This window comes from Pipistrellus hanaki (assembly GCF_964339955.1).
Source record: "Pipistrellus hanaki genome assembly, chromosome: 15".
NCBI classification, from domain to species: Eukaryota; Metazoa; Chordata; class Mammalia; order Chiroptera; family Vespertilionidae; genus Pipistrellus; species Pipistrellus hanaki.
Genome location: NC_140517.1, coordinates 20,125,678 through 20,143,029, shown reverse-complemented (window position 1 = coordinate 20,143,029; position 17,352 = coordinate 20,125,678).

Genomic DNA, 17,352 nt, shown 5'->3' with positions numbered 1-17,352 from the left:
TTGGATGGAAGAGGACCACCGATTTGGTTCTGAGTGTTCTGGCAGCAACACATACACAATGGATATGTGACTCACAGAGGTTATAAAAGGAAAACAGAATGGTAACTCCAGAGATGTGCAGCTCTTATTGTTATTGACGCCAGAGAGCAACCCTCTCTTCCCCCATAGTTCCCAAAGTGAGGGCCATGGGTAAGATACTGAACATTTTCTCAGCAGTGAAAACATCAGAGTCCATGGCACTGCTTCCTGAGTGATCCTTCAGGCAAGAGGTAATGCCAATGGGTAGCACCCCATCTGAACCTTGCAGTCTCTATTTTCAGGGTTTGGACACCTCAACTTAATATTTTCCTAGCATTTTTTATTATTATTGCATACCACACCCTGTGTCCCCTCGGAAAAGTAATGGCTGCCTTTTTTAGGTTAACTAAATGGTTGATCAGTTCCTAATATATTTCACTTTATTTCCAGGGCTGAAAAATATAGGGCTTTTAAATATGAATATTGTAATTGCATGCTGTCTTATGTTGAGCATTTATAATGAAATGTCAATAGCTGCTGGGATATAGGAATGGGAAACTTCCTAATGATACATTAAACACAACAGAGGCATCTCAGCCTTGCTCCCTCGATGGTTTTATGCTGTTTTGAAAACTTTGTGTACCCTGTTTGTGTAGAACCAAGAGATTCTTTTGTTTCAAGTTGCCTGAAGCTTTTGCAGCCACTAACCCTTTCCCTTCCCCTTCTTACCACTTCCCAATTGCAGAATGTTGCAAAATTGGATAGAACATGGCTTTTCACACTTGAAATGTTAGCCCCATTACTGCTCCAGGACAAAAGCATCGGGGAGGTAGATTGGGAAAGGGACGGAATAAATAAATAGTAATTTAGCACCTGCTCTGTGTCCGGCCCTTTGCACATGAGCTGTTTGAACTGGATAGTAACACTCAGTGGCATGCATTCATCTCCCACTAACCAAGGTGGAGAAATGAGGCTGACAGAAGCCAACAACATGTCTAGGTTTACACGGCTAGTAAGTGTCAGAGAAAATCCTATCTCAGATCTGACTTCCATGCCCAAGTCCTGTCCATGGTAATATACATATCCAAGGATAAACCTGAAGACAGAAGTGCAGTAGATCAGTCTCAATTCCAGGTACATGATGTGTGCACCATCCCCCCAATCCTGTCTCTTCCACTGAATGACACTGAAGCTCAGTAGAATGCCTTGAGAAGTATCTGAAGATTCTGGAAGCCACAGCAGCAGGCAGCTTGGGACGAAGAGCAGAATTCAGTGTCCCTGAACCTCTACTGAGTTTACCCCCTCTTTTCTTCCTCTATCCCTCAGCCTGGTCACAAGGCAGCTCACAACACATATTAGGCATCAATGCACACACACACAAAGAGAGCTTCTCCAAGAAGCCATCTGTCTCCGACTCAAGAAGCAGGAAAAGGACTCCCACAGCTCAGAGGAAAAAGGGGATAGCCTCTATTCTGAAAAATACCTTTCTTGAGCCCCCTTGCCCAGGTAGTCATCACACAGTCCCAATGGTGGAAACTGGGCTCTTCAAGCTACTAAAACCCTGAGGGAGAGGAACCTTCCTCTCTAGTTGGTCTCAGAAGGGTGTGGCATACATATTGTTTGTTCCTCAATATCTCCCCACCACCTGGCTGTGGATGCTCAGGCAGTTGTGGGAAAGCTCCTGCAGAGCAGGGTAGCAAAAGCCCCAGTTTTCTGGAGGAGGGACCAAGAAATGAGCCCCAGGAAAGTGGAAAGTAACAAAGAGATTATATCCAGATGCATATATGCAGAATAAATAAAGAACTCTCGTGACTCAATAGTAAGAAAGCAACTAACAAAAAAAAGGGCAAAATTACTTGAATGGATGCTTCACCAAAGAGAAGGAAAATTAGCACATGAAAATAAATTCAGTCATTAGCAATTAATTAAATGCAAAACCAAATCATAATGAGATACCACTATATACTTATTAGAATGGCTAGGAAATAAATACAATCCCAAGTGGTGACTACTGAAGAAGGTCATCAAATGAGGTGACTGCTGGTTGACCTGTGAGCTAGACCCCAGGCAACTGGAGGTTTCTTATCCTATCCCCTGTCCTGGGAATGTATATTTTGCCCATGGATCCCAGAGTGGGAGCCATGAAAGAGTATCATTGAGACCATCTGGACAGACCTAGTTAGGCCTCTATGTATATGAACTTTTAAGTCTCTGGCAGGTGGGTGTGGAAATCTACTCATCTGTGGCCACCCAAGACAAGCCTCATATGTAAGTTCCCTTCTTATGACCTGCCACCTGCCATTCTAAAGTTGGCCTTCCTCTCTTTTAGGCCTCTCCTTGCTCTCTCAATGTGGGGTCCATTTTCAGATTTCACCCTGGGAACTCCTGTGTTTGTGAACCATGGAACAACTGTAACTCTCCTTTGTTTTTGGTGGTGGTATAAAATGGCTCAACCTCTTTGGAAAACACTTTGGTAGTTTCTCATAGAGAGAAATACACAGTTATCATGTGATACAACAATCCCACTCTTGGTCATTTACCCTAGAGAAGTAAAAATGTATGTTCACATAAAAACTTACTCATGAACATTTATAAAAGCTCTATTCAGAACTGCTAAAAATAGGAAACAACCCAAATGTCCTCCAGTGGATGAATGGGTAAATCAAATGTGGTGCATCCACCCAATGGAATACCCTCAGTGATAAACAGGAAAGAACTATTGATATACACAGCCACTTACATGAACCTCAGAGACATTATACTGAGTAGGCTAATCCAGACTCAAAAGGTTGCATTATCTTCCTATGATATTCTCAAAAACGTAAAAGGATAGTGACAGCAACAAGGTCAGTGGTTGCAGGTGTTGGGGATGGGAGACAAGTGGCACAAAGGACTAGCAAGAGGGGTTTTGATAGTAATAGGTGTGTTCTAAATCTTGATTTTGGCAGTAGTTAAATAAATCTATGCATGTGGTAACACACAACTATGGGAATTTTTTTTTTCTATATGTGAAGCTAAAATAATTAAAAACTAGGAACAGCAATTATTTTTAAAAATATTTATTTTTTCATTAAAATTGTGTTTTCTAAATAAAATACCATTCCAAAAATAATAATTCGATGCACACAAAGATGGTAGCCATGTTGCCTAAAACTGCCAGTCTCACTTGCCTCCAGGGAACCTCTCTGATCAGGTCACCTATGTCCTAAAGGAGCAATCATGTCTAATGGTTGTAATTTTACCTCAAAATTCAACTTTTAAAATAATAACTAAGTGAAGTTAAACAAGAAAAGACATCCCAAATATGTGAAAAAGATTGGCATAAAGTAGATGTTAACGCTGCTGTTATGACACTGTCTGACATACAAACATGTGTCTACATTCATTGAGCTTATTTTTAAAATTTTTATTTATTATCCACTACACACACTCACATCCCAACTCTGTTATTGTTGTGGGATATATGACTTATTTCATTCGTGTTAAACCTTCACATCAAAAATCTCCCCCATCAATCATGGACTACCACAAAATCAATTCTTAAGGCAGATGTTATGAACAGACACTCAACAGATGCAAACTTACAGCAGAAACCAATCCCTCCTTGTTCTGCCAGTTCCTTCTGCTTTCTCTTGGTCTTTGTGTCTCGCATATTCTCCTGAGGTCTTCCACTAAACTCATTGAGTTTCCATGTTGCTGGTTTTAAACCTGAGCTCCATTTTCCAGGTTCTAATCGCCTCTCTTGTTTTAGTGTAGGGTCATTTCAGACTGAGCTGGCAAAGGACACCTGTTTGGCACACTCTTGGGGACACCCATATTATTCAGCAAATTACTCCCATGGACCTATCATCTGCTTATATAAAGTTAAGTGTGGGCCTGGACCCAAGCCTCAGGCATAGTCCACCTCTTTTCCTGTCCTACACAGCCTAATGCAGGAAGCTTTTTTCCATTTTGCTCAATCATGGATGGCATCTCTCTGCTGCCACTAACTCATCTGTATTTTAATCACATTAGTTAATTCAATTGTCAAGAGGCAAAAAGGATTAGGAGCTTGACTAGTGAGCTGATATAGTTATTTCATCATCGCTGGTTGTAATGGTTCAGTGATTGTAAAGGGGTCAGATTGAATATTTACGACACAATTGATTGAACAGAAATTGACCTAAAACAATTTGGTCTTTTTGTTAGAGCCAGACTGGGTTCCTGTTTTTAAACATTATCTTGCTCTATAGGATCACAAGGCCATGCTCTATAATTATATGTCATGATTTGTGTCCTGATTTACATGAATTTTCTTTGATAAACACTGTCATGTAACAGCCATCATTACACTCACAGACATGATAATTAGCTATGTGGTTATCAGGGATATTTTCCTAGTTCCCCAAATTCCTGTGATATTCACTATATTGGTTTTTTATAACAATAACAACAACAACAGACAGACCCAAAGGGAGGGCAACTTATAAGTGGTCTGTAAAGGGTGAAGCTTTCTGCATATTCACCCCAAAAGAAGATGCCTTCCCTCTATTGTCTTCCTAACACCCAGAAAAAGAACCGAATATACCTCATCAGGAAAGTCAAAAAGTATAGCGAAACATATGTGTAAGATGTCAGGCAGTGTGCTGCAAATTTTACTTCTGAGATCTTTAAAAAATTCCCACAGCAATACTGTGAAGTTCATGATTCTATTTCTATTTCAGAGGTGGGTAAACTGAGGCTTGGTGTCAGGACAACCACAGCTTTGTGCCAGTGGCACACACCCTTGAAGACACAGCTTCCTGAGTTGGCTAGTGGGGCAGAGGTGGGATTTTAGCTTTCACTTGCCCCCTCAGCTGTTAGCAACCTATCTAGCTGCTCATAGTGGCCCTGCTCAGAAAAGCCGAGAAACTTACCCAAGGTCACAATTTAGAAATAGAGGTTTAACTGACTCTGAAGTTTATGTCCCTGCTTTTTTAACAAACTAGTTACTGGTAAATGAATAAAAATTCACACTGCCCTTAAACACTGAGAATATTCAATGATCCAGACTACAAAGCTTTCAAAGATTAGTTGTAACAAAATACACAATACTAGTTTCTTTAAGTTCAGCTTAGATTGCCTCGGAATGAGAACCTCTTTATTTTAGTCCTCTTTAAATTCAATGTAATTAAGCTCCAACCCTCTATCCCTCCACCCCCCCACTACCACCACCACCTCTTCACCTCTCCAATTCCCAACTTCAAGAGCCAAGTTTGACAGTACCCTTGCTTTAGGTCATAGATGGGGTCATGAAATACTGCCAGTCCATCAGTGAAAGACATCACAGCAACAGGAGAAATCAAAGAAATATATATATATATATATATATATATATATATATATATATATATATATATATATTAGTAGCTCAAATAGCCAACACCTTCCAAAAATATCTTCAGCCTTGGCCAATGCAGATTTATAACTAGACTCCTAATAAAGTTTTATTGTCCCAAAGTTGTGGTATTTAAAATTCCCATGATGTAATACTGTTAAATAATGGTGCAAACAATTTATTTCTATTTAAGAAATTAAGCATGGGAAGCTGAAGAATAGCTTAATGGGAGTGATTCAGAATGATATTAAGCTTGAATCAAAGCACCATAAAGTAATAATGAGCTGGATTTTCTGACGCAAGTTAGAGGTAAATTTTCCCTGAGTCTTGCTCACCTCCTTGTTAATTTATAATTCTGTGCCCCTCTGAACAATCCCTCTCATTCTGCCCCACTGAGATTTGGGTCCACGATTCACTATTAGTGCCTTCAAGAGTTCTAGGGAATTATATATTAACAATACATCTACTTTATTAGTAAACTAGAGGCCCCGTGCACAAAATGTGTGCATGGTTGGTGTGTCCCTCAGCCCAGCCTGCACCCTCTCCAATCTGGGACCCCTCGAAGGATGTTTAACTGCCCTTTTCAGCCTGATCCTCCTGGGATGGGGCCTAAATAGGCAGTTGGACATAATTCTCACAATCCAGGACTGCTGGCTCCCAACTGCTCGCCTGCATGCCTTACTGATTGTTCCTAACCACTTCTGCCTGCTAGCCTGATCACCCCCTAACCACTTCCCTGCTGGCCTGACTAATGCCTGACTGCTCCCCTGCCAGCCTGATTGCCCCTAACTGCACTCTTCTGCAGGTATGGTCTCCCCCATCTGCTCTCCTTTGCAGGCCTGGGTTTTGTTGTGGCCATCTGTGTCCACAGGGGGGCAGGAAATTTGACCACATAGGGACAGCCATCTTATGTGTTGCAGTGATGGTCAATCTGCATATTACTCTTTTATTAGATAGGCAGGCAAACCCTCTCTTTCAGTTGCTCTATTCCTGGCCTGCTCACTGGGGGCTCCTGTCATCTACCCAGCAGGCTTGTGAATATCTAGAAGCATGCTGCCTCTGAGTCTTGGCCAACTAGGTGAGCTGCAGAAGCCAACTCTGCTTATAAATGAAGTAGCAGAGGCTGGATTTTTCCTGCTCACAGCCCTTAGGGGACACAACAAGGGAATACACAGTATCTAGCTCTAGGGCTGCTGTATTAAATGAAATGACACAAAGGAAGCCCTAAGAACAAAGTAACCACTTGATAAATATTGGTCATTGCTTTTACTAGCTTTTAAAGAAAAGGAATGGCATATAGTGAAAACATCTTACTTCTTGATATTTCCTCAAAAGTTCAAATGAAAATCCATTTCTTTCTTATCTTCAATGGTTCCCTAATGCTGATAAAATACAGACCTCAGTAAGCCTTCTCAAAGCCAACACATTTTGTTGCCTTTTTTCTCTTAGATCAGACACTGGCGAGCTGTGGTCCCCTCACCTAATTTTGTAAATAAAGTTTTATTGGGACCCAGCAGTGTCTGTTTGCTTACATGTTGCCCGTGGCTGCTTTTGCCATTGAATAGTAAGGGAGAGAGTAATTGTGACAGAGACAGTGGGGCCTACACCCTAAAGTATTTACTCTCTGGCTCTTTAACAAAAATGTTTGCTGACCCCTTTCAACCTCATCTACTCTCTGGGTCTCATCCTTAAGAGCCATGATCAGCAAACTGCAGCTCGAGAGGCTGTTTCCATATCTATATATGTATATAAGTCTATTTCTATATCTATGTCTATATCTATATCTATATCTATATTTATATCTACATCTATATCTATATCAATATCATCTCGATCTCTCTATATCTTTATATACATCTATATATCTTGGTTATTATGAGAAATGCTGCAATGGATGCGTGTTGATATTGAGATACTTATTTTATTTCCTTTGAATGTATACTGAGAAGTGGGATTTCAGTTCTATTTTAAATATTTTTTGGAATCTATATACTCTTTTCTGTTCTGGCTTTCCAAATTGCATTTACACCAATAGTGCACAAGGTTTTCTTCTTCTCCATATGCTTGCCAAGCCTTATCTCTTATCTTTTTTATAATAGCTATTTCAACAGGTGTGAGATAATATCTCACTGTGATTTTGATTCGAATTTCTATGATGACTAGTGATTTTAAGCATCTTTTTAATGTAGCCGTTGGCCATTTGTATTTCTTTTTTTTTTTTTTTAAAGTGTTTTCTGCCTATTTTATATCAGATCGTTTGGATTATATAAATTCTTTATGTTTTGGATATTAACTCCTTGTTTGATATATGGCATGTACATATTTTCTGCCATTCTGTAAGTTGCCTAGTCATTTTGTTGATTGCTTCTTTGGCTATGCAGGAGCTTTTAAGTTTATTATAGACCACTTGTTTGCTTTTTTTCATTGCTTGTGTATTTTGGGGTCATCTCTAAAAAAATTATCGCCAAGACCAATGTTAAGGAGCTTTTTCCCTATGTTTTCTTTTAGAAAGTTTACAGTTTCAGGACTTACTTTTAAATCTTTAATCCATTTGAAGTCAATTTTTGTGAGTGGTGTAAAATAGGGGTCTGATTTATTTTCTTCTTCTCTTCCTCCTCTTTCTCCTCCTCCTCCTCCTCCTTCTCCTTCTTTGCATGTGAATATCCAGCTTTTTCAGCACCATTATTGAAAGGCTATCTTTCCTCACTGTATATTCTTGGTTCCCTCATCAATTATTAGTTGACTCTAAATGTATTTATTTCTAGGCTCTCAAGTCTGTTCTATTGGTCTATGTGTCTGTTTATGCCACACTGTTTTGATAACTATAGCTTTGTAATGTGGTTTAAAATCAACAAATGTGACAACTCCAGTTTTATTCTTTTTTTCCCCCCCTCAAGATTGCTTTGGCTGTTCTGGTTCTTTGTGGTTCCATCCAAATTTTAGGATTTTTCCCCCATTTCCATAAAAAAAAAAAATGCCACAGGAGGGCTCCAGGTTATGTCCAGCCCATCTCACCCACTCCCAATTGGGTCCAGCAGCAAGCTAACCTACAGATCAGAGTGTCTGCCCCTTGGCATCATAGCTACTAGTCAAATGGTTGCTTGGGCTTTTATATATATATATAGATAGATAGATAGATAGATAGATAGTGATTTTTTGTTGATTTTGCTTGTGACAGATTTCAACTGAATGTCTATCTTTTAAGATATAAGGATAGCTAACCCTGCTCTCTTTTGGTTACCATTTGCATGAGATATTTTTTTCTAACTCTTCACTTTTAACCTATGTATGTCTTTGAAATTAAAGTGACTCTCTTATAGGCAGCATATTGTTGGATCTCTGTGTCTTTTGTTGGGATAAATTAGACCTTATTGTTAATTGTTTTCTCACTGTTATTATTATTTTTTAGTTCCTTTGTGATTTATTTTTTATAGTGGTATATTTTAGTTCTTTTTTTCTTTATATTTTTTCTATTTACTGTTTATTTTTCTTTGTGGTTATCATGAAACTTACATAAAAATATTACAGATATTAGTCTATTAACTTACCTTCAATTGCATACAAAAACTCAACACTTATTTCTCCTTTCCCCATAACTTATTCTATCAATGTAAAACTTTATTTTGTTTTATATTGCATATCCACAATAACAAATTATTGTAGTTATAGTTATTTTTAAAGTTATAGTAGACATAAAAGTTATTTATACACCACCATTATAGTATTTGGGAATAATGAATTTAAGTATATATTTACCTTTATCAGTTAAGTATTAATTATACTTTCACATGTTTTTATGTTGTTACTTAGAGCCCTTTTATTTCAACTTGAAGAACTCCCTTTAGCATTTCTTGCAAGGCAGATCTTGTGGTGATGAACTCCCTCAGCTTTTATTTGTCTGGGAATGTCTGTTATTTCTCCATCATTTTGGAAGAACAGTATTGCTCGGTATAGTGCTGCTTGGCCATGGTTTTTTGAAGGGTACCCTCCTCAAAAGCAAGGGCCCTGGAAATTGCCCAGAATCAGTACAGTGAGTGAGTGAATGAATGAAAGAATGAATAAGTGCACATGGGACTCAACGGACTCATGACGATGCAGCCCTAAAATTCAGGCCTCAGACATCATGAGACCGTCTGCTTTTCGGAATCATCTGCAAATTGAGGGATCCCTTACCAGAGTGGCTCTGGCTCGCTACTCTGGGCAACATGAGTGACTGGATTGGTAGAGACTCGATTTTCACTGGGGGTTGTAAACGTCGCACTCCCTAATGAGAAACAACGTGGGGACTGGATCCAGGAAACCAGCGCAGTTGGTAACACCCTTGTAAAAGAGACTGATAAATAAATAAGCGATCCATCCAGCTTTTCTTCTCCTCAGCAAATGAGATGAAACAGCTGACCTTGGAAAGAGGCCCTGCGCTTTGTTAACTGGAAACAGATTAGCAAATTCAATGGGCTGACCGGTTTTTCAGTCTGTGGCCTTATAACATTTGAAGAAGGGAATTTTTGTTAAGAGTTTCTCTGACAAGGGCCAGGCAGCAAATGACACTAGCCTGGCCTGAATGCTTTATGCTAGTGGGTAAAAATACTTTTTTTTTTTTTTTGGATTCTCATTTTTAACTTTCCTATGGGTCTTTGACAAAAACCCCAGGGAATTCTATAGAGTGCATGTTGTCAGTATTTTAATCAGCTTCAGCTGTCAAAACTCTTGTAACCCGCCTCTTCTATTTAAAATGTGTCTTCTAGGCATAAAATAATTAAAGGTGCAGGGCCATACAGTAGGCTCAGAGCCACTGCAATGTGACAAAACCCTATGGATGAAAGGTATTATTTCAGGAAGTTTTAAATATAAATTTTGTTTTTGTCAGAAGGCTGCAGGGCACACAGTTTCTATACTGTCAAGCTTGATAGTAACAATATTTATATTTCAAATAAAAAGATTAAATTGCAGTCTTATGTGTTTCTGCTTTTCGTCAATTTTTTTATAGTGGTTTATCATAGTGCTGCATTCTCAGTATGTCATCATACCTTTTTCTTTCTTTCTTTCTTTTTTTTTTTTTGCTGACGATACTTCTATTGTATTGAAATATTTTGTCTTTTACTGTCAATCACGGGTTGAAGCAATGAAGATAGCCATGCCACTCAGGTTTGGCTGTTTCACAAACATCTTGTTTTACATCTTGTTGAGGGTTTTGTGAAGGACGTGCCTAACAACAAGAGCGATCCAAATAACAAACACACGCAGGCCAATGTGCTCAGCATGTGTGCTGGGGAAACTTGGCTCTTTACCTGGAGTCCGGTGCATGCCTTTCATCTCAGAACTGGAAAGCAAGCAAGCAAGCAGGCTTGGCCAGTGAGCCCTAGGAAGGAGCGTGCATGGTGAATGGCTGCGCTAGTTGCTTTGTGTCAGAGCTTGTTAGCTGCTGTAGCTCTGGTGTCTCCAAAGGGGCCAAGGCAGCCAGGGGAGCTCTCTGAGCCTGGGAGCTGATGATGGTCTGAGTCTCCTGGCAGGATCACACTTGACAGAGCCATTTGGAAGTGTGACTCTCTCTTCCACCTGTTGGACTGGAGCCTGACCATGGCTGGGGGCTTTGGGCTTGCTCTTGTCAAAACAGAGGGAGCGTTCTTGCTTTCAGATGGAGGCTTTCTCTCCATATGGCTGCTCCCTCTTCCCACTTACTTTGCTCTGCAGAGGGAGGGTCAACTAGTTGATCAGAAACCTTCTTCCCATCCCTGAGTGTATAGAGTTTGACCTCCTCAAGGTAACTAGGCCCTGGGCAGTAGACTCATCTCTGAGATGACAGGTCATATATGTGCCTAGTTACTCACTCTATGACTGTGGCAGAGAATTACTAATAATTCTTAGCATTTTAACACTCAACCAGCTGCATCTTAGAATCCCATTCACCATAGTTTCCTAGGAAATCACGACCAGACCAATCAGGCAACAGGCCATCTCTCCCTCACCCTCTCCCTCTGAGGGGCAGCAATCCAGGCATACATGTCCCTAGCCATCTCAAGACCCAAGTGATACTGTGATTTTAACATTGTGGTTCACAGCCCGACTAGTTACATTTTAAACATACTTCAATTCACAAAGTCCTTTCATGTCCTGGATTTTTCATGGCACCCGAGAGATCTCCAAAGCCCCAAAGTGAAAGATACAAGGCATAGAGTCACTTCTGCCCCACTCTGGGTGAAAGGGAGATACATGACATCCCAGATTCAGCATGATGGGTGACTGCACAGGCCACAGATACTGGCAGGCAGTATCCTACCAGTATACCTACCAGCCTCATTGGAGGCTGTCCTTAATATCTGACCGTTGCAGAGGATTTTTCTATTTCATTGGTTCAAAAGTGACCTTTCTGCTTTTGCTTTTAAACCCATGTTACTTTTTTTAAAAAATATACATTTTTATTGATTTCAGAGAGGAAGAAAGAGGAAGAGAAAGACAGAAACAGCAATGATGAGAGAGAATCATTGATCAGCTGCCTTGAGCCCACAACCTGGGCATGTGCCTTGACCAGAATTCGAACTGTGACCTCCTGGTTCATAGGTCAATGCTCAACCACTGAGCTACACCAGCTGGGCTAACCCCATCTTCTTTAGCATAACTATCAAGGACTCTCACAATCTAGCTTGCCTGGTGACAAGTTGCAATACTCTTCCAATATATGAAATTATGTCTGTGAAACACTTATTTCTTCAATTTCCTCATCTTTGCCCACCCCATGTGATCACCTGCTTATTCTAGAATATCCAGTTCCAGGGGCCCTCACTCTTTGCCTCTAGCAGAGCCAGAATGAGTTATTTCCTCCTCTGAACTCTTCTGGGACCATAGAAGGGAGGAGAAGGTGAGGAGGAAAAGGAATAAAAGGAGGTAGAGGAAGAATAATTTCCATGAAGAGTGGGCAAGAGGGAAGGCCTGATACTTTGAACTGATGATCAGATGAGCATAGACTTGAAGATTCTGAAAAGATTTTTCACAGTGTGGACACACATGAACATGTAAGCACACACACCACACAATGAAGTTAAAATTACAGAAACAGAATCAGACCTTACTCTTGAAAGGGGCTTTTTCCCCATCCCTAAACTACAGGACTACCCAGAAACCTATTGTTAATATCACCTCATTTAAACTTAAACCACCAGAGCATTTTCCAGAACACAAGTCCTGTTAGTTAAATGCACGTCACCTGCAACCTGTACATACAAAGGGAAACTAAAGTGTTGGTTAGATCAGAGTCATTCACTGTCCTAGGCAGGCTAGATGCTTTTATCTTTATGTCTTACGGTATTCAATGGCAAAGAACAGTTTAAGCAGAAGCAAAAAGGTGTTTAAGAAGAAAGAGAGCTAGGCCTTATGGAAGCCAAGGAGAGGAGGGGGAGTAAGCCTCACTAAGGGTGATAACTGGGATCAGAACAGTGTCAACGGAAGCAAGGAAGCCCCCTTCTCAGGGTCGCATCAGCTTTTGTGTTGAATTCTATGTAGGTTTTTCTCCACTCCCTCTCTCTTCTCTCTCTCTCTCTCTCTCTCTCTCTCTCTCTCTCTCTCTCTCTCTCTCTCTCTCTGTCTCTCATTGAAAAACAGTTTCTTCACCTTATTGCATGTGGTCCAAACATGGCCATACCTTGGAAAACTTAACATTCTTCATGGCCACAACTTAAGACTCAGTATTTCTATGCCCCGATTGCACATTCCCAACGGGGAGAATCTGATGGTCCCTGCCAGCCACCAAATATTTCTTTCTGGGGCAAGTGGCCATTTTAAGTCCAAAAGGTCATGACCACTCTGGTTGGGAATGGGGACTTCGCTTGTCATCATGTGATTTTAGGGGCTTCTTCCTATATGTTTTGAGGGAGATGTTCTTGATAAAGGGTTGCAGTATGTCCGATGGGAAGAGATCCAAAAATGCTTGCTAAGTCTTCTAATTCCTATGTTATAGACAAGAAACTCGAATTTCAAAGATTTGACTTTTGAGGAGACAGACTCTTTGTCACACCTTACATTTAAAACAGAGACTGTCTTCATAGGTCATAACTCAGTATCTATGTCAGCCCAACTTCTGTGCAACCTAGTCATTATTTCTTAATACCAGCCTTTTTTTCTTGTTCTTGTTTTATTTTAATCATGGAAGAGACCATTATCATGACACAGACCAAAGCCTGTTTACTTTAGGTTGCATGTCAATGACATGCCCAGAGTGTAACATAAAAGGAAAGACACTCCCTAGACTCCTGGAGGGAACATCACTAACCCCAGTTTCGTAACCAGTGTCACTAAGGAAAAAAGTGATTGTTTTCAAGTAGGTGATTAAGTTTTCGGATAGGTGATTAATACTTTTTGAATAGGTGATTAATAGGCCTGAAATTACTGGCAAAGGAGGATTTAGTTAGCAGGGGCCCAGAGTCATTCTTAAGCTTAAGCAGTAATGTGTCACAGGGCAGCTTTAAATTTTACTCCATTTAGAAAAGTATGACAGAGCTCATTTTACAATTCACTCTGTCTACTGTCTATCAAATGACTTTCAGGGCTTCTGTGTAACTTAGTCTCTATTGTAAAATAAAGCAAAACCAATATTCAGTTTTTTAATTTTTTTTTTATTTTAGCAGGAGAGGAAGGAAGAGAGAGAGAGAGAGAGATTAGTTGCCTTTCATATGTGCCCTGAGCAGGACCTGTGAGAAAGGTGAGACATTCTGAATAAAAAATGAAAATGGCAAAAGTTCAAGGAAAGAAGAGATACTCTGCCTACTATGAAAGTTCATTCTTAAAGGAGGGATTTATCTATCTACTGGAGGCCCAGTGTGCGGATTCTTGCACATTGAAAAGAAATTAATTAAAAGGTGGCCAGGGGGCGGGACTGGGTAAGACCTGGTGGATACACCCTGGAACCAACCTCCTGTGGTCCCTCCCCAGCCGCACCTGGGGTGGTGCTAGAGCATGAAGGGCATCAGTGGAGTGAGCAGGATCCCTCTGGCAGGTGGGGTCCCTCAGCCTGGACTATGGGGATAGGTCCGAAACCAGCAGTATGATATCCCCTGAGGGGTTCCAGAGTGCAAGAGGGCACTCTGCAAAGTTGCTATCACTTGGCAGCTCCTGCTTTGAGCATCTGCCCCCTGGTGGTCAGTGTGTGTTACCTACCAGCCTATTGGCCAGTTGGCTTATCGCTTGGGCATATTATATGGGCCTCCAGTAGATAGATAAATCCCTCCTTTAACAATGAACTTTCATAGTAGGCAGAGTATCTCCTCTTTCCTTGAACTTTTGCCATTTTCATTTTTTATTCAGAATGTCTCCCCTTTCTCACAGGTCCTGCTCAGGGCACATATGAAAGGCAACTATTCATATGTTATTATGGGCCCGTTGCACAAAGATATTCGTATAATAAGCCTTCCTTCCCTTGGCTTCTAGCAGGTTTTCCTCTGGCACCCAGGACCCAGGTCTTTGGTCTGGCCAGAGTCTGCCTTCTTTGTCTTCGCTGAAGACTAGAGCCAGAATCTGCCATCCTTGCTGCAAACTCTGGCTGGAATCTGCCATCTTCGTCTTTGCTGCAGACTCCAGAGTCTTAGCTGAGGCCAGAGGGCCGCTCCTATAGATCCCTTCGCTACCATCCCACTTCATCCCCCCGCCCCCCCTCCGCTACATCCACCTGCCCTCCTCTCATAACAGGCACCCTGCCCCACTTGGCCACTCTGCTCCTGAAGCAGCTAGGCTGCTGCTATATTTGGCCTTCTAACTTGCATACTTACTCTGATTGGCTGTGGGCATAGGAGGTAAGATTAATTTACATGTTTGTGTATTATTTGGTAAGATAGATTAATGGCAATTACTAGTAGGACAAATAGCGCCTACATTGTGGGGAATTGCCATAGAAAGTGAATATTCAGTCCTTTTGGGGGGAAGAGAATCAAGAGAGAATACTGAGGTGGAGAACATAAGCTCATATCCAAGTCTGCAATGAGCTGTTATTGACAACACCAGCAAATGAATTGGGACACTGGCTGGTTTGATGATAAGGAAGCTGTCACTTTCCCAGCTGAGATTGACATGCCTCACGACATCAGTATAATTGATGTCTGTTCAATAACACCCAGATCTGTTCCGGAATCTGTGCAAGAACATCTGATCGTTACATCCAACTTAAAAGTGAAATGCTGGGAGGGAGAGTGTCCAGATGGGCACAGATGTTCTGAGACAAAATAAGATTTAAAAAAAATATTCAAAGCTGTTTAACAGATGCCACGTTAAACAAAGGAATGGCTCCCAGGGCACACGCTGGTTTTGGAGAAATGACTGGCTGAGTGGGGCTGGGAACAGGGGCCCTTGTGACCATAAGAGTCCGTTGCCCTAGCCCTGGCTTAGTTTGTGTGTGGCCATGATGGCTTTCTATAGGGGCAGGGTGCCTTTCTTCCTGAACCATTTATGGCTATTAGTTCAATATGAGTGATGGTCTCCTTTTAGCTTCAGTCACCTGAAAAGAGACAGCACCCAAAGGCCAGATCTTCTTCCATATTGGACTTCCTGAATTCTGAACTAACACCAAAGATAAATACAGCAGGTGGGAAACATGTCAAGTGGTACCAGAGGACTCTGAAGATGGGCAAAGGCTGGGGATGGCCACAAAGGGTAATATTGATTGCACAACGACCAGGACAGCTGCATAGAGGAAAAGGCCTGTGAAGGCTATCTTTAGGATAGAGGTTGGCAAAGTCAAGGCCCATGGGCCAAACTTGACTCACCATTCTGATTTTTGTAATTAAGGTTATAAGCCATAGAATATTATTCAGTTATAAAAATGAAGGAAATCTATATATAACGTAGATGAACCTTGGAACATTTTGCAAAGCGAAATAAGTCAGACACAGAAAGGCAAAAACTGTATGACCTCAACTCATAGAATCAAAGAGTAGAATAGTGGTTGTTGCCAGGGACACAGGAAGTGGAGGAAATGGGAAGATGGTGGTCACGGGCTACAAGCTCTCAGCTTCTGGGGATCTAATATACAGCATGGCGCCTATAGTTAATAATACAGTATTGTATACTTGCAATTTGCTAGTAGAGTAGATCTTACATGTTCTCATCCCAAAAAGGAAAAGGTAACTAACTATATGTAGGGTGAGATGAGGGATGTGCTTATTAGCTTGATTGTGGTGATTTCACAATGTATAAATATAAAATCATCATGTTGAACACCTTAGATACATAGTGGTTTATTTGTAATTGGTGCCTTAGTAAAGCTGGAAAAACTCAGATTCCTAGTTGACAGGTCAGGCCTACTAAAAAAAAAAGTTTGAGGGAACACAGGCATACCATTGTTTATGTATTGCCCTTTCCTCCAATCAAAAGATACTGACTTCCATATTATTTCATGCTTTCAATCCATTTATTTACCCTTCAGCAAAGATTTAAGTTCTACTGCCCCCACCCTGTACGTTATTATTATTTTTCTTTTCTGTGGTTGTAAAGCTGCATAAAACTTAGTCTGTCATCATCAAAAAGCATGATGAGTAATTTATATACAGTATAATGAATGGACATGGCTTCATTTTCATTGTTCTTGTGGCAAAAACGGTGAAGATTATTATTAGTGATCACTTACATTTACTGGGCTCCTGTTACACTGGGCAAACTCAGTGCTAACTATTTGACCTACAGCATCTCATTTACTCCAAACCCTAACACCATGAGGTGGCCATTCTCCCTGTTTTACAGATGAGAACACTGAGGCCTAGAAATACTGAGTCATCTGTTCCAGGTCACATCATCAGAAAGTGACAGATCATTAAATGGGAACCAGATTTGCTGAAAGCAGAGTTCATGCTCTCAAAATAGCCAGGATGAGGCCCTGAGCTTCAGTTCCCCTCAACTCAGATTTTCTCTGCACACTTCCTTTGGTGTGGCTAGACACAATGAACACAGAGGGACAGTCACCACCCTAGGAATTGTGTGCTTTGGGGTTCATGATCCTAACT